This window comes from Littorina saxatilis, linkage group LG3 (assembly GCF_037325665.1).
Source record: "Littorina saxatilis isolate snail1 linkage group LG3, US_GU_Lsax_2.0, whole genome shotgun sequence".
In the NCBI taxonomy this organism is placed as follows: domain Eukaryota; kingdom Metazoa; phylum Mollusca; class Gastropoda; order Littorinimorpha; family Littorinidae; genus Littorina; species Littorina saxatilis.
Window position 1 is genome coordinate 46,284,169 of NC_090247.1, and position 15,469 is coordinate 46,299,637.

The following is a 15,469-nucleotide window of genomic DNA, read 5'->3' on the forward strand; positions in this document are numbered from 1 at the left end:
ACAGGTGTAGGAAAAATCACGTGCGCGTGTAACATTGTTTGTACCAGTGTTGAAAGGTTGAACAATACCTGCGGGTAAGAGTCTTCCATATTAGAGTACCACCAAGAGTGGATGTACCAAAGTTTTGTATTTTGAGGGATTACCTAAAATGGCTGATACCAGACATCATCAGCACTACACCAGATTCTCGTCAACCGTGGGCATAGACCCAGAATATACAGAAGGAGCAAATCTGATTGATATCACCGATCTAGGTGATGACGGCCACGCCGCTCAGCCTGTGAACGGACAGGTCGAGCAGACCGTTCCATCAAGTCCCAGCGTCAGTTCGATCAAAGAATTGATCACCATGGGGAAAGAGTTGGGTTTGGAGGGAAGGGAACTACAGTCATTCGTCCAAGGGGAGAGGGATAAAGAACGAGCAGCTCAAGAGCGTGAACATGAGCGAGAAGCCAGTAGGCTAGCACTCGCAGCTCAAGAGCGTAAAGATGAGCGCCAATTCGAAGAGAATGAGAGAGACAGACTCTTTAGGATAGAAGAGCTGCGCATTCAGAGCGAGGTTCAGATGAACACGAATGAAAACGCAGCTCATCCTTCCCAATCCTCACATGACCATGATCCCCGTTTCATTCCCAAAATCCCTTACCTTGATGACAAGGATGACGTTGAATCCTGGCTCAAACAGTTTGAACACTATGCCAGAGATATGAATTTGGACGAATCAAAGAAAGCCTCCCGGCTGATATACTTCTTGAAAGGTAAGGCCCGTACCATCGTGTCCAAAATGGACGATGAGGATGTTGACGACTATGAAAAGGTGAAGAGCGCGTTATTTGAAGGATTCCAGCTCACCGCTGAGCAATATCGCATGAAATTCCGCAATACTAGACGTAATCCCGCGGAAACTTACAAAGAACACATCACTAGACTCGATCGGTACCTAACCAAGTGGATCGAGCTTGATCCGTGCGAGAAAACTGTCAAAGGATTAACCGATTTGATCCTGCGAGAGCAGTCCTTGCAGTCAATGCCTTCTGATCTCGCCGTGCATGTCAAAGACCGGAACCCGATCAATGCCAAGGAGATGGGAAAACTCGCGTCCGATTATGAGCTGAACAGAAGCCAAAATAAATTGAGACCGACACCAACGCGAACTCCTCAGGGCGGAACGAAACGTTTTGAGAAGGATCATAAACCATCACCTCAACAAGGTAAAAGATCTTCTTTGACACCGGCGGAACGCGAAAAACTCCGAGAAGCAGGACTATGCTTCTATTGTCGCGTAGGTCTACACCGTTCGAGCGATTGTCCCTTACGGAAAAAAGGCAACACCGCCGGAGCTGTGACGGTTGAAGATGTCCGACGTAAAACACAGGGAAGAAAATCCCCGTTAGATAAATTGTGTCGAGACTGCACCAAAAAAAGTTTTCGGATCTAGTTGACGTCAAAGTCAACGGCAAACGAGTGACCGCCCTGAGAGACTCGGGCTGTAGCTCGATTGTGGTGGCTGCACATCTTGTGCCGGCCGACAAAATGACTGGTCAGAGAAAGAGGACCACGTTAGCGGACAAAAGTAAAGTCCGGTACTGCGAGACCGCGATCATTCATGTGGATTCGCCCTTCTTCTGCGGAGAGACAGAAGTCGTGGTCATGGCGGATCCCATAATGCCGGTGCTCATAGGGGAGTTCCATGGAACTCAGAACGACAGGAGGAAAACACCGATTTTCCCTGTCAGAGAACCTGCCTGGTATCACGACAGCGCTGAGACAGTCGCTGGGGCCGTAGATACCAGAGCACAGTCCAAATTGGACAATGATAGAGACAAATCTGCGAGTAAGCCAAGTAGCCGGGAGCCAACATCGGATATGTTTACTCCAAAGGACTTACGCGAGGCTCAGAAGACAGATCCTTCGTTAGACAGCATCAGGAAACAAGCTGCTACCGGAGAAGAGAGAGGCCACATGAGGGTCGTGGAAAAGAATGGTATCTTGTACCAGTCGACGTTCAATCGGAAAGGAGAGGAGTCTTTGAAGGTTATTCTTCCCAAATCGTTCCGTAGTAAGGTGCTCGCATTCGGCCATGATCATCCAATGGCAGGACACCAAGGTCAGCGTCGTACCGCCGAAAGGATTAGACGCGAATTTTGGTGGCCATGCTGTGGTGTTGAGATCCGCCGCTACTGCTTGTCATGTGACGCTTGCCAGCGATCCGCGCCAAAACACCTTACGAAGAAGGTCCCATTGGGCAAGATGCCAGTGTTTGAGACTGCTTTCAGAAGAGTAGCCGTCGATATCATCGGGCCTATTCTTCCTATGTCCGAGAACAAAAAACGGTACATCCTCGTCATGGTTGACTTTGCCACCCGCTACCCTGAAGCTGTCGCGTTGAAGGACATCCACGCCGAGACAGTAGCCGATGCTTTGTGGGATTTTTGGACTAGACTCGGTATCCCAAGTGAAATATTAACAGCCATTGTGTTTTCAGCGTAGCAATAGGGCCCGATATTTAGACGAGACAAGTATAATGCCGACGAGTCGAAGACGAGTCGCATTATACTTGTTCGAGTCTAAATATCGGACCCTATTGCTACGATGAAAACACAATAGCGTTTATATAGCTATTCTGACATTAAATTCTGTGTTAAAATCATGTTTTTGTCGGCAACAAGTACCAGAATGGTCCATGTCGTTGATTGCAGACGACGGTTCCCTTTCCGCATGAAGCCACGGAAATAACCGAACATTGAAAAACCCACGGACATGTATTACGGAGAAAACTCGAGATAACCGGATGCTTAGCATTACGTCAATATGTTAGGAATCGTATGACGTCATAACGTATTATGCTTGTCTACGTAGATTGTATGTTCGAAAGTCTGACTTCTGTTGGGAATTCGCGTGGTGAAGACTGCGGTAAATCTGTAGATGATAAGAGAACAAGGATTGTCTCAGAAGAAACGACGAAATGTTTCAGACCGGTAACTTCATTTCAACATTGCACTATACAATGGACGTTCTATGTGACAGGAGAGTTTGCTGATTTTGTGTTAAACATTGGAGAGATCGTCTGCTAGAATCAGAGATAGGTCTCTTCAGATTGCAGCTTCTGGAAATGTGCAAGGTTTGTTGCCTGTTAAAGAACTGGATTTTACACGTAATGTATGTCATGTACAGTAAGCAACAACAAAAACACACACAAAGCAAATGGCATCGTCTGTTGACTAGTCACAGGAACAAACCTGGCGAGGTATGCGTGTACTTTATACACGTGGAAGAAACCGGAACCATGCGTCTTTGTTTTTGCCGATATCGTTTGGATATCGGCAAAAATGGCCGACTTTCGTAGCGTTATGCTTTGATGATCGGAAAAGGGATGTGTGAGACCATCCAATCACAGCCCCCGAATTCCCCCACGTGTCCATCAGAATAGCTATATTGTCTGATAACGGGAGCCAGTTCACAGGCACTCTGATGCAGGAAGTCACTGAACTCCTCCGCATCAAAAGGAAAACCTCTGCGGTATTTCATCCAGCTGGAAATGGTTTGTGCGAGAGAATGAATGGCACGTTAAAGAACATGCTCAAAAAGATGTGCATAGAACAGCCCAAAGCATGGGATACGTTCATCTCTGCATTACTGTTCGCATACCGCGAGACTCCTCAAGAGAGTTTAGGTTTCTCGCCATTCGAACTGTTGTTCGGGCGTACTGTCAGAGGACCAATGCAACTCTTGAGACAGATTTGGACAGATGAGAGCGTCTCAGATGAGGTCAAAACCACTGCGGAATATGTAGTGAACCTTCGTGAGAGGATCGAAGAGACCTGTTTGCTTGCTCGAGAGAACCTGAAAAAAGCATCAGTGCGATCTGCTCAATATTACGATCGTAAAGCCAAACCAAGGTCGCTAAAACCAGGAGAGAAAGTCCTGATTCTCAAGCCATTGAAAACAAACAAACTGGAACTCACTTGGCAAGGTCCATTTGAAGTGTTAGAGAAGTTGAATGATTTCGACTACAAAGTCCAAGTAAGGAGGAAGGAAAAGGTATTCCATGTCAACCTCCTCAAGTCTTACGTCGAACGTGAGCAACCTGTCACCGATGGAACAATTCCGGTTGCAGTAGTAGAAGAAGAAGAGGAAGAAGTGATCGTCTCAGTAGTGGTAGAAGAGGACGAAACCACTAACGACGACATCTTCCGGTTGGACAGTCAGAGGACTATCCCAACATTTGAGACAAAGCGCACAGAAGGGTTAGACCACGTGCACTTTTCAGAGAAACTCACTCAGTCACAGCGAACTGAAGCGAGACAGATCTGCGCGGACAGACTAGATAATCTGACCGACGTACCACTCACCACGAATCTGACTACGTGTCGAATCGAGGTCACAGACAAGAAACCGGTCTATATAAGACCACGCCCCATTCCACATGCGTATGTGAAGATGGTGGAGAATGAAGTCGAAGAGATGTTGAAGCTAGGAGTCATCGAACCCGCCAACTCAGCTTACAATTCACCCATTGTTCTCGTCAAAAAGAAAGAAGAAGGAAAGTACCGCTTTTGCGCGGACCTCCGTGGGTTGAATGATGTCACGGTGTTCGATGGGGAACCCATCACCGACGTTCAACATTTGTTCCAAAGCTTAGGAAAAACCAAGTACTTCTCCAAGCTAGATCTCACGCGTGGCTACTGGGGAATACCCATCGTCGAGGAAGACAGAGACAAAACCGCGTTTGTGACGTCACGAGGCCAGTTCCGATGGGTGAACATGCCCTTCGGGTTGAAGACCGCCACTGGCATTTTCAACAGGATGATGAGGAAGTTGCTAGGTCCCCTCAACCGAGACGATGTGTACCATTTTATGGATGACATCTTGATAGCCACTGAGACGTGGGAGCAACACATGGAAGCCCTGAAGGCAGTCCTTCAGCGGCTCAAAGAAGCCAACCTTGCAGCAAAACCGTCGAAATGCTACATCGGATTCGACCAATTGCCGTATCTTGGCCATGAAATCGGGCATGGAGAGAGGTGGCCAGAAGACGATAAAATCGTGAAGATCGTGAACGCCAAAGAACCAGCTACAAAGAAACAGCTACGCGCATTTTTGGGTCTCACGGGGTTTTACCGAGAATACCTGGAAAACTACTCGACTGTGGTCGTGCCGCTCACCGACATGACAAAGAAGAGCTTGCCAGACAAACTCAAATGGAGTGACGAGGCAAAGAAGAGCTTCGCAAGACTCAAACGAATGGTCAGTGAGAAACCAGTCCTGAAAATGCCTGATTTCGGCAAGGACTTCGTTCTCCGCACTGACGCATCAGACCGAGGAATCGGTGCGGTACTGATGCAACTACATGGAGAGAAGCTACACCCCGTAGCGTACCAGTCGAAGAAGCTACTCGGGGCTGAGTCCCGATACGCGACTGTGGAAAAGGAATGTCTAGCAACAGTCTGGGGAGTACAGAAGTTTGAAAGATACCTGTACGGACGACACTTTGTGTTGGAGACAGACCACCAACCCTTGAAATGCCTACAGAGGAATCCAACAAACCCTCGTCTGTTACGATGGTCGCTACAATTGCAACCATACTCCTTCACAATCAACTACATCCCAGGAAAGGACAACCTAGGTGCCGACTATTTGAGTCGCATCAACTGAGTTTCAGAGTCCAGAAGGAAAATTTGTCCACCCCGTTGGAGTAGTGAGGCCAAACTGGCCGCGACAGGCTCATGCGGATCTACTCCAAAATGTGGAAACAATTGTATATGCATATTGTATATTGTATTGTATTGTATTGTATATTGAGTCGTATAAACGGAAACGAAATAAGATTTCGCTTGTCCACCCCCCGGGGTTATGTTACGACTCAACTCCAAACAACTCTTGTTTAGCCGAGACTGGAATATTTTGTTGCACCATTAGGGTAAGAGTCTACGAGACCTTGGAGACGAAGTAATGACGCCACTAGTATGAGAATCTACATGTTGGATCAACGTCATTACTGCGTCATTAATATGCGAATTTACGTAACTCATGGAGTTGCATCGTGGGATGAAAACAGTTATTTGGAGGAAGGAAACGTGAACCGCTAACCATTACGGTCACTCTATTTGCCGGGTACTGAGAGGCTACAAGTGGGGAACAAGAATCCTGTGTAACCACCGATGAAAAGCCGCCGGCACCTAACCTACCATCCCAAGGCCTGAGATGTAACCCGCAGCCGCACAGACTCGTAGAGTAGTGTCCGGAAAGGAGCATCAAGAGGTATGGTGTCGTTGTAATATCGAGCGCCCATCAAGGAACAGCTATTATACACTCACATCTATGTCGCATATATTTGTTTTAGAATGTTTAATGAAGTTAATCATAAACGTACATGCTGCAAGTTAGTTCGGCATATAGATCTAGTATTTTATTCAGTAACCATGCTTGGTTTGTCTGCGAACCGCCCGACATGAAGATAGGGCAAGAAATCAAAATTAACCTTGATCCTAGGATACCGTTGTTAATAACAAGTATTACCTTTGATCCAGGGGTTCGAGCGTCTAGGATCCGCTGGGATAAGGGTGAACTAATCAAGCTACGCCACCAGTGTGATCCACCAGCGAGGAGCAAAAGGAGTTTGTCTACTAATTATCATCATCATCCAGTAATCTTCATCAAGTTCGTCACTGCTACGGTCATCATGTGAATCCAGGCTTCCATCAGGACATTCGGACTTTGTAACTAACCAGCCCATTTAAGATAAGTCCAGTTCGACATTAAACTAGCTGTCAATGCAAGAACAATTAACTATGAACGTGAATTCGTTAGATCTAAAATAGAAATAGTTTGTTAAAGAATCCGGAAATATTACCAACCAATAAATTATTCATTAATCTAAATCATCAGTGTTTCACGAGATTGATTTGAAGCACGACTGTTGTAAAGTATTGAATAGAACTTTGGTGTGTTCTTAGATATTGTATATCTAAAACACAAGGTAAAAAGTGGAACTGCAACACACCTCTAAAAGCCCCCCCCCCCCTCTTCCGTGTTGCCGTATGCACATGTGTGTGGTCATAGGGAGTGCTCTAAATCTAATAGTTCCAGAACATACTCGACCACACTCATACACAGGGTACTGACAAAGGAACTTTTTTTCAGTCTCCATCAGGGCTGAGTCAGTGAGTGTCACCTAATATATGCAGACAGGTGTAACGGACGTTTTAGCAGCCACTGTACCACACATGTCATAAGGTAAATATAGGTATATTAGTATATTTACAAACTGTTCACTCTGTTGGTTTTTCTTGCAGTATTTATTCAGAAACTCTGTAAATTGTGGCAATTACATATGAAGACGTTCAACTTATTATTGAAGAAATAGAATCAAAAATGGTTTATTCTGTATTTGAATTTTGATCATGTGATCAGAGAAACAGTTTCTTGAACAGCTAAGCTACAAGTACAAGGTCAACAACATAAACAGGTGACTGGAGACTCAGGCATTGCATTTAAAAAAAAATATGCACAGCAATGTTTACTGTACTGGGGGGTGGGGGGGGGATTTAAAGTGTTCTTTTTGCTTCCAGAGAGGTGCTACGCCTGTTAAGATGGAAATGAAATAGTCGATGGTAAGGGTTATCACAAAACAGCAAGGATAATGTTGCATGCCTGTATTTTCAGTTTGAGGTTTTTTTTTAATTAAATACTAGTATTACTAGTTTTCTGATTAGCTATAATTCACGTGAGAATATTATAAGATGCTACTTTTTTATACAATTTTTTTTTATAAGATTACCTCATTGAGGCTGACAGGAACATAATTGAGGAATACTTATAATTTCTTGGCCAGTTAAAAAAAATTAAACACTTGAAATGAAGTTTACGCAGGTTACATTACCCGCTATTACGAGCTAGTCGTGTGACAGAGAGTTTTCTTGCACACGAGACTGTAGATGTTTCACGACGGCTTTAGCCGGAGTGAAACAGCAGCAGTCGAGTGTGCAAGAAAACTCTCTGTCACACGACTAGCTCGTAATGGCGATTATGTCTCACAGCTTCAACAGAGGAGAGAACAAACACGTTTTGCGTACTCACGCTTGATAAACCTAAACACAGGAGCAGCCATTGTGGAGAGATCTACTTTTTGACGAAAGTGACCGAACAACTATAAATGACGTCTCGGAATATGTGAACGACGTCAGAGTCATCGTCACAGTCTGTATCTTTTGAAGCATCGCAATCTTCATGACGTCTTTCTGTGTCTGCATCCGCGAAATGTTTGTTCTTTCCGGGATCTTTGTCATCTATGTTCACAACTCTGTCCTTATAGTGTCAGACTAACAGGCCTCCTGAGCGAGCCACTTTCCAAGGGCAGCTAAATTCGCGTATGGAAACAGTACTGTCGTCTGGGATGCCGTTTTCAGTATTCTGAGCGTTGAAGAATTTGTAAAGAGAAGAAACGATAACAGCAGAAGAAATAAAAGTCGTGTGTGCATTTTGGGTTTTTTGGAGGGACGATTTCGAGTTTGAATCCGTTCTTGCACATGCTCCAAAGCGCGTAACATACAATCTTGCACACGTTTGCTTTAGTAGTGGCAAAGAAGGAAAGCGTGTGACATATGAGGATATCTTAATTGGGATAATGCATTTACCAGTAATTACAACGAGAGATTTACTTAGAAAAACTGAAGTCATTCATAAACAATAATTATGATTACAATCACAGAGAAACATGGCCTTTGGTCTGGAACAGCAGCTGTAATGGGTCAAACCTGTCTGAATGTGCTTTATTTTTTATTTTTGTATACCTAGTGTGAACATGTTAATAAGATGAATACTTGATTAAATATGTGCAGGAGCTACTTCGGCAGACCCATAATGGCTAGTATCCCTATGCAGTGAAGGCGAGTTCATTGATTTATGTTTTTCCCACGTTTTCTGTGTTTGATGTCAGCCGTGATTACCCAATGAGAACTTCAAAACATGTTGCTGACTTGCGAAAACCCAACCATGAAATCTGATGTAGTTGTGTTGCCCATCTAGAGGATATAACATCTAATTTCGTGATATCATAGCAATTTTGTGTACCTGACTAAATCTCTGCACATCACAGTGAAGTCTTACTTTATGATCAGATGATTCAATACCCCCCCCCCCCTCCCCCGACTAAACAACGAAGAGCAGGCACTACACACTCACATAACTACCAACTCCACAATGTCATTACATAATCAAGCAATCAGGAGAATGAAAGGATTCACCAGTGCTCCGCCACTCGGTTGGATAGCCATCACTAGGCACAACAAAATCCATTATTGAGGGTTTCTTGAACGTTTCTGAAGCTAGGGCTTGCTTGAAAGCTTCACATACACAAATTCCTAAGAAAAATCCTTGTCCTTGAGTAAGATTCCCAGTGAATGGGGCCAAAGACGACAAAAATGAATAATAATTTTTTTTAAATCAAAACATTGTTAAATTTGTTGTTTTACTCAATGTGAAAGTCTGACCAAATCTGCGACATTGAGGCAAACAAGTTGGGGTGGGCCTTTAACTAAATACTCTGAAACCAGCAGCTGCTATTGTATTTGTGTTGTCATTATGTACTGCTTGCACTAAATGCATTTTCTTTTATCTCCGCAGAATCGAGTCACCCATGCCAGAGAAAGGCCATTGACATGCAGGGCGCATAGTAAAACATATATAATTATGGCGTGCAAGTCGGTCGACAGGTGCCAGCCATTATCATCATAACAAGAGATGCAGATCATAGTTTCTTATGTTTTATGTTGGGTGTGACTTTCCTGCATGTGCACAAGTCCTTAGATCTGCTTTAATTTTAATGTAGAATTTCATTATCAGATAATTTGAAACATTTTGTTTAATTAAATTGTAAATACGTCCCAGTCAATTTGCAGCATTTTTTCTTTATTGTTCTTCTATATACCCTTAAAACTAACACATGCTAAAAGCAAATTGTAACAAGAAGTGTTTGTTCAAGGGAGATCATCTGAAGCTTTTTTTTTTAAATCTGTAAAATTGCATAGTGACATCCTCCAAAAATAAAATGTCTTAAGAATAAAGGTATCTACACGGGTTGTCTACCTATTTCTTAATAGCATTGCTTTTAAGTATAACTTTTTTTCTCAGAATAATTTTGTTAATAAGTTTTATTCAAGGGAGGCAATAAAAAATGTGTCCAATTGTGTTTAACATTTCTTGTAGCCCCAAGAAGTGTGTTTTGTCTTGTAACTATTGTGATTTGAGAGCTTTAGCACTGAATGCTTTGCATCCTGGTGTGAATAGCATTGTAAAGCTTGCCTCTTGCTAATTTAGAGCAGTAGAATAAAAAGCAGCCTACTCCACAATCTTCTTTCATATTCTGGGCTTACTCCTTGACAAGAGAACCACGAGATTTGTTTTTATTCCGATGTTGCCTTTTCTATTCAATTAAATACTTAAATCCTACGTGCAACACAAACCTTTTTTGTGTTGGTTTGTTTGTTTATTTTTATATTTTGTATGTATAGACCGTACTAGAGCCCAGTCTTTCACCGCCGTATAACTGATCTGGAAATCTCCGCTAATCAGTTCAATAACATAATGTGTACAAGGCTAAAGCATTTCTGCTACTCCCCTCAAAAACTACGCACTCGTACTCTCTCCCTAATTCATGCAAAATTGTTTGCGGATTAGTAAAATTTGCGTGAAATATTGAATTGCGAATTTTTTATTTATTTTTTTAAATTACGTAATCTTCAAAATAGATGAGTGTTTACTGAAGCGATAAACTATTTATACAAGTTAATAAGAATGGTTTGTAAGATCAAATACAAACCAGCAATACAACTGCTGTCGATAGATTACCCCCCTTGACTTCTATGTCTGTTGGGTCAAACTACGCCAGACATTTCTCTTCTAGTGGCTCCATAGCATGAGATACAGGCTCCGAGGCAGAAACTGCTTCGTTCTGAACTTGAATACATCGGTTCCTCTTAGTTACATATGGTCTTTTAATTCCTTCTGTCGTTTCAATGCAACAGGTAATCAAGCCTTTGAGTGTTGCACACTGTATCAAGTTCTGGTGTATTAGCGATCGAGAAGTTTACGAGGTAGTTGCAGAATTGATGTTTGTACCTTTCTGGTCAGTAATATCAGGAGATAAAAAAAATTACTTGTATGCAACATAAGAGGCTAAAAGGCTAAGAAACTTGACGCCTCATCTGTCTCGGTTGCTAGACTTCATCGTTCATAGCATAATAGCAATACCATTTGTTGTGCAGAATCAATGTTATTTTTTTCTGAAATAAAATATTCATGAAGAGGGTTCGATTCTGATCGAGTGAATATATGTGTCGAAAGCTGAATAAAGCAATGCGTTTGTCTTTGACTGGTGAAGTAGAGCTGAAGCTTTTTGTGCTGGATGTAAGCTTAGTTGGTTTTATCACTCACACACACACACACACACACACACACACACACACACACACACAACCCTGATGTTTGTCAAAAATGTTGCATGTTCCTGCTTCACAAATGCCTGCACAAAAGCACACGGATGTACACGTACCTCCCTACATACCCGTGCAAACAATCTACCACGGCAACACCACAGCCCCACACATAAATTTTATTCAAAAGTTGTCTGGCAATCTTGGTATGGAACGGGGAACTCTATTTTCATGGCGTATGTGGTCTAGGGCTCATTTTATACATGCTAAACCACCCTTACAAAATAAACAGCCACAAATCGTGTAAGCTAATCGACTAAACAAAAACCAGACAAGCGAACAGATTTAGGTAAATAATTATGCCATGCAAGGAACATTTCTATTGAATTCGGTCGATGCTTAGATCTAGAAAAAACACCAGCTCACTTTATGGGGATTTGAATAGTGCTGTTTCACGAGTTCCAGATCTAGACTGACAAGGTAGTAGAACATTTATTTTTAGCTTGCAAAATCGAACTTGCCCTGCAGTCACCTTAAGTCGAACCGCTTTCCCTGCCACCGGGGGTAGCAGTTTGGCGGGGGGAGGGCCATAGAGTCGGCACACTGGGAGTGGAACTTGACGAAATGTCACCGCCTAGGGCCTAGTACGATAGCTTCTCTCCGCTTCAAACTTACATACGGATTATGATTCCTATCCCCAGTTTCTCATGTTGGTAACCACTGGCTATTTGTCAGATGTGTCGTTCTCCCACATTTGAACGATGCTGTAGTGCGAGCCGGTCAAAATGCCCTTTAGTTGTCAAACCACGTTCTCTTTTTCCGCACAAACTGTTTTGCGTTCCGGACCGGAACACACTAAGGAGATGATCATTGACTATTTCTGATTGGACAATGATGCCAACGCCCACATGACCCTAGCTACAATGTCAAGGTCGGAAAGTCGTGAATAGCGTTCACGGGATACCTCCAGCTTCGCTGGGATAAATCTCTCGCCGAACGTGGGGACGAACTCACGCTGACAGCGGCCAACTGGATACAAATCCAGCGCCCTACCGACAGAGCTACATCCCCGCCCAGAAACCAGATAAAATTTAATTTGTTTTTAGCCGTGCAGTCATCTGAAGATGGGGGCTGAAGATGGTTGATGTCTTTAGTTATTTGGCAGTTATGAAATGAACCATGTTGGAGAGAATTTTATTTTTTCACCGGAAAGATTTAGAAGAAGAACGAAATATTTTGTATGCAATGTGTCCATCTTGTCGAGATATCAAACAAAGAGATTGTGAATTTTCTTATGTAATAATGGACAAAGTGACAAGTATCCTGTTTGGTATGGTGTTTTTAAACATTACAAAAAGTTGTGTCATAAATGCATACCTCAGTTTCTGTGATTTTGTATCAGTCATTGCATTGTAATGTCAAGATTTTACGAGATGGTTGTTAATATACAAAATTCGATTAATATTGAATTGTTTCAGTTAGAAACCTCATGGGGAAATGGCTATTTTGTCGTATCAAGATTTTAAAGTACAATATCCCAACATTGATATTAATTATATTTTGTTTGAAGTGCTTGTTCATGCGGTTAAGCATTATCAACAAACCTATCCTGTCATTTCTGAAGCAGAATTTGATTTAAATGAGAGTTTGGTATGGAAATATTATTTGAAAATTAATGCAAAGAGTAAAAAAAAAATATTGCGTTTAATGATTATTCACATTTATCCTACATACGTGAGAGAGACACCCGTGAGATAATAATCGTTCAAATCACACGTGTGTATATCATGTAAATGAGGTCATGTCAAGCAAGTCTGGCAGGGACCTGTTTTTCCACTGCTTATGATGCCAAAGTCACCGAGACAAACGTCATTATAGAAACAAAAATTGCGCTCGCTAATTACCCTCGATGAATCTTTAGAACTAACACGTCACGCCACACTTTCAGAGTGACGTTTCTTTGCTTTGACGTAATAGATTGCACGAAGTTTTAGAAGAGATCGAGGTTCCAAAACAAGCGTCTTCAATTTAGCTGCCTCGTCTGCAGGACATTTTCAGAAAAATACACGTAAGTACAGTATGTAGGATAAACAGAATACTACATGGCTTGCTGTGTCGTACCAGATTTACACTCGTTGCTTTTTCAAATAGTGAACAGCTCGCTTTCGCTCGCAGTTCAATATTTAAAAAAAACAACTCGTGTAAATCTGGTACGACACAGCAAGCCATGTAGTATTCTCTATGTATGCATAGAAAAATAGTCACTGAGAATGAATGCAGATGTGGACAGAAACACAAGGTAATTAAGACAACTGTGAACATTGTTTGGTTAAAAAGGATTGTTTGTCTTACTGGATTATTATCAAGATTATTGTTTAAAGCTTGTCCATTTGTAATATTAATTAATATGAGAGGAGGAGAATTTGCAAATGTTTTGATCCAGAAAATGGATAACCCGTTTTGGACCGATGTATTTAAACATTATAGACGTTGCGGGGAAGACAGAACCGACAACGACGAGTGAACCGAGACAGGTGTGTTGTCGTTCGGCGTCATCGCTCGTACTGACACAAGTAGCGTTTGCGGGGAGAACGAGCTGGTGCTCTGAAGAAGAAAACTCCTGGACACCCGAACGAATGGTTTTGACACGACTCGGGGCATGTTTTGGGTGGTGCATGGGGAACACGCATTTCAGTGATATGAATTATTCGTCTTGCAACTGGGTCTTCCAGGTCTGTGACCTAATAAATAAAAACAGCTGTTGCGTGTTAGCCCATACATTTTATGTGTGTGTGTGTGTGTGTGTGTATGGTGTGTGTGTGGTGTGTGTGTGTTTGTGTGTGTGTGCGTGCGCGCGCGTGTGTGTGGGTGTGTGAGTGTGCATGTGCCCGTGTGTGCGTGCGCGCGCGCGCATGTGTGTCTGTGTGTGTGTGTGTATACGTGTGTGTGCCCCGCGGTTTGTAAAATGTTTTACAAATCACGTAAATGCGCCCAATATTTAACTCATCATCTCCAAAGTGAAGGGATCTATTGAGAAAAAAAAAAGTCATTACTTGTTTGTCCCATTGCTTGGAAATTCGAGTCGCTTCCTCCCAGTGGAAAGCTAGCAGTAACAGAGTCACGCTACCCCAAAGTCAAGGGACCTATTAGTCCTGTTTCGCCGTTATCCCATTTCACCCCCATCCCATTTTCGCGACATTTCACAGGCCAAGTGTCATTTTACCACCATATCATGTACCATTAGCTCCACTTCCCATTTTGGCGCAATCTCGTTTCGCCGTTAGTCCATTTCGCCCCCATCCCATTTTCGCGACATTTCACAGGCCAAGTGTCATTTTACCACCATGTCATGTACCATTAGCTCCACATCCCATTTTGGCACAATCCCGTTTCACCGTTATCCCATTTCGGCCTCATCCCATTTTCGCGACATTTCACAGGCCAAGTGTCATTTTACCACCGTGTCATACCACTAGCGCCACATTCCATTTTGTCGCCATGCCGTTTTGCCGTCATCCCATTTTGCCGCCATCCCTATTTCGCGACATTTTGGATTGTGGCAAAAATGGGATTTTGCGTAAACGGAATGTCTCCCTAGTTGAATAACGCAGTATAACGTAGTATATTGAGGCTTGGCAAGAAGAATAAATCAAAATGGGATGGCGGCCAAATGGGATGGTGTCAAAATGGAATGTCGCGCTACTGTTATGACACGGTAGTAAAATGACGCTTGGCTTGTGAACTGTCGCGACAATGGGATGGGGGCGAAATGGAATGGCGGTGAAACAGCATGGCGGCCAAATGGATATTGTGTCAAAATGGGATGTCGCGCTATTGTTATGACATGTTTGAAAAGGGCATGTCCAAAAAATTAGCTCTCTCAACGCTTGAAATTAAAACACAAATTTCTTTATTTCGGTACGCTGGCTTTGTTGTAGAATGTTCATATGTTCATAATCAATATTTTATTTTCCTCACTGAGTTATGTCCCTTGTTTAGCAGTCATATTGTTTAAGAGGATTTCACTGTGCATGAAG

General features: G+C 42.8%; 1 protein-coding gene and 1 long non-coding RNA gene across 3 annotated transcripts in view; one reads left to right on the plus strand and one right to left on the minus strand.

The window, feature by feature from the left end:
• The window catches only part of LOC138960787 (xaa-Pro aminopeptidase 1-like), a 197,196-nt gene that overhangs the window by 110,003 nt on the left and 71,724 nt on the right, over positions 1-15,469 (minus strand). The window lies entirely within an intron of this gene.
• LOC138960809 (uncharacterized) lies at positions 6,312-14,192 on the plus strand. The gene is made up of 2 exons (XR_011454070.1): positions 6,312-7,236; positions 8,841-14,192. It is a non-coding gene; the product is annotated as an uncharacterized lncRNA (long non-coding RNA).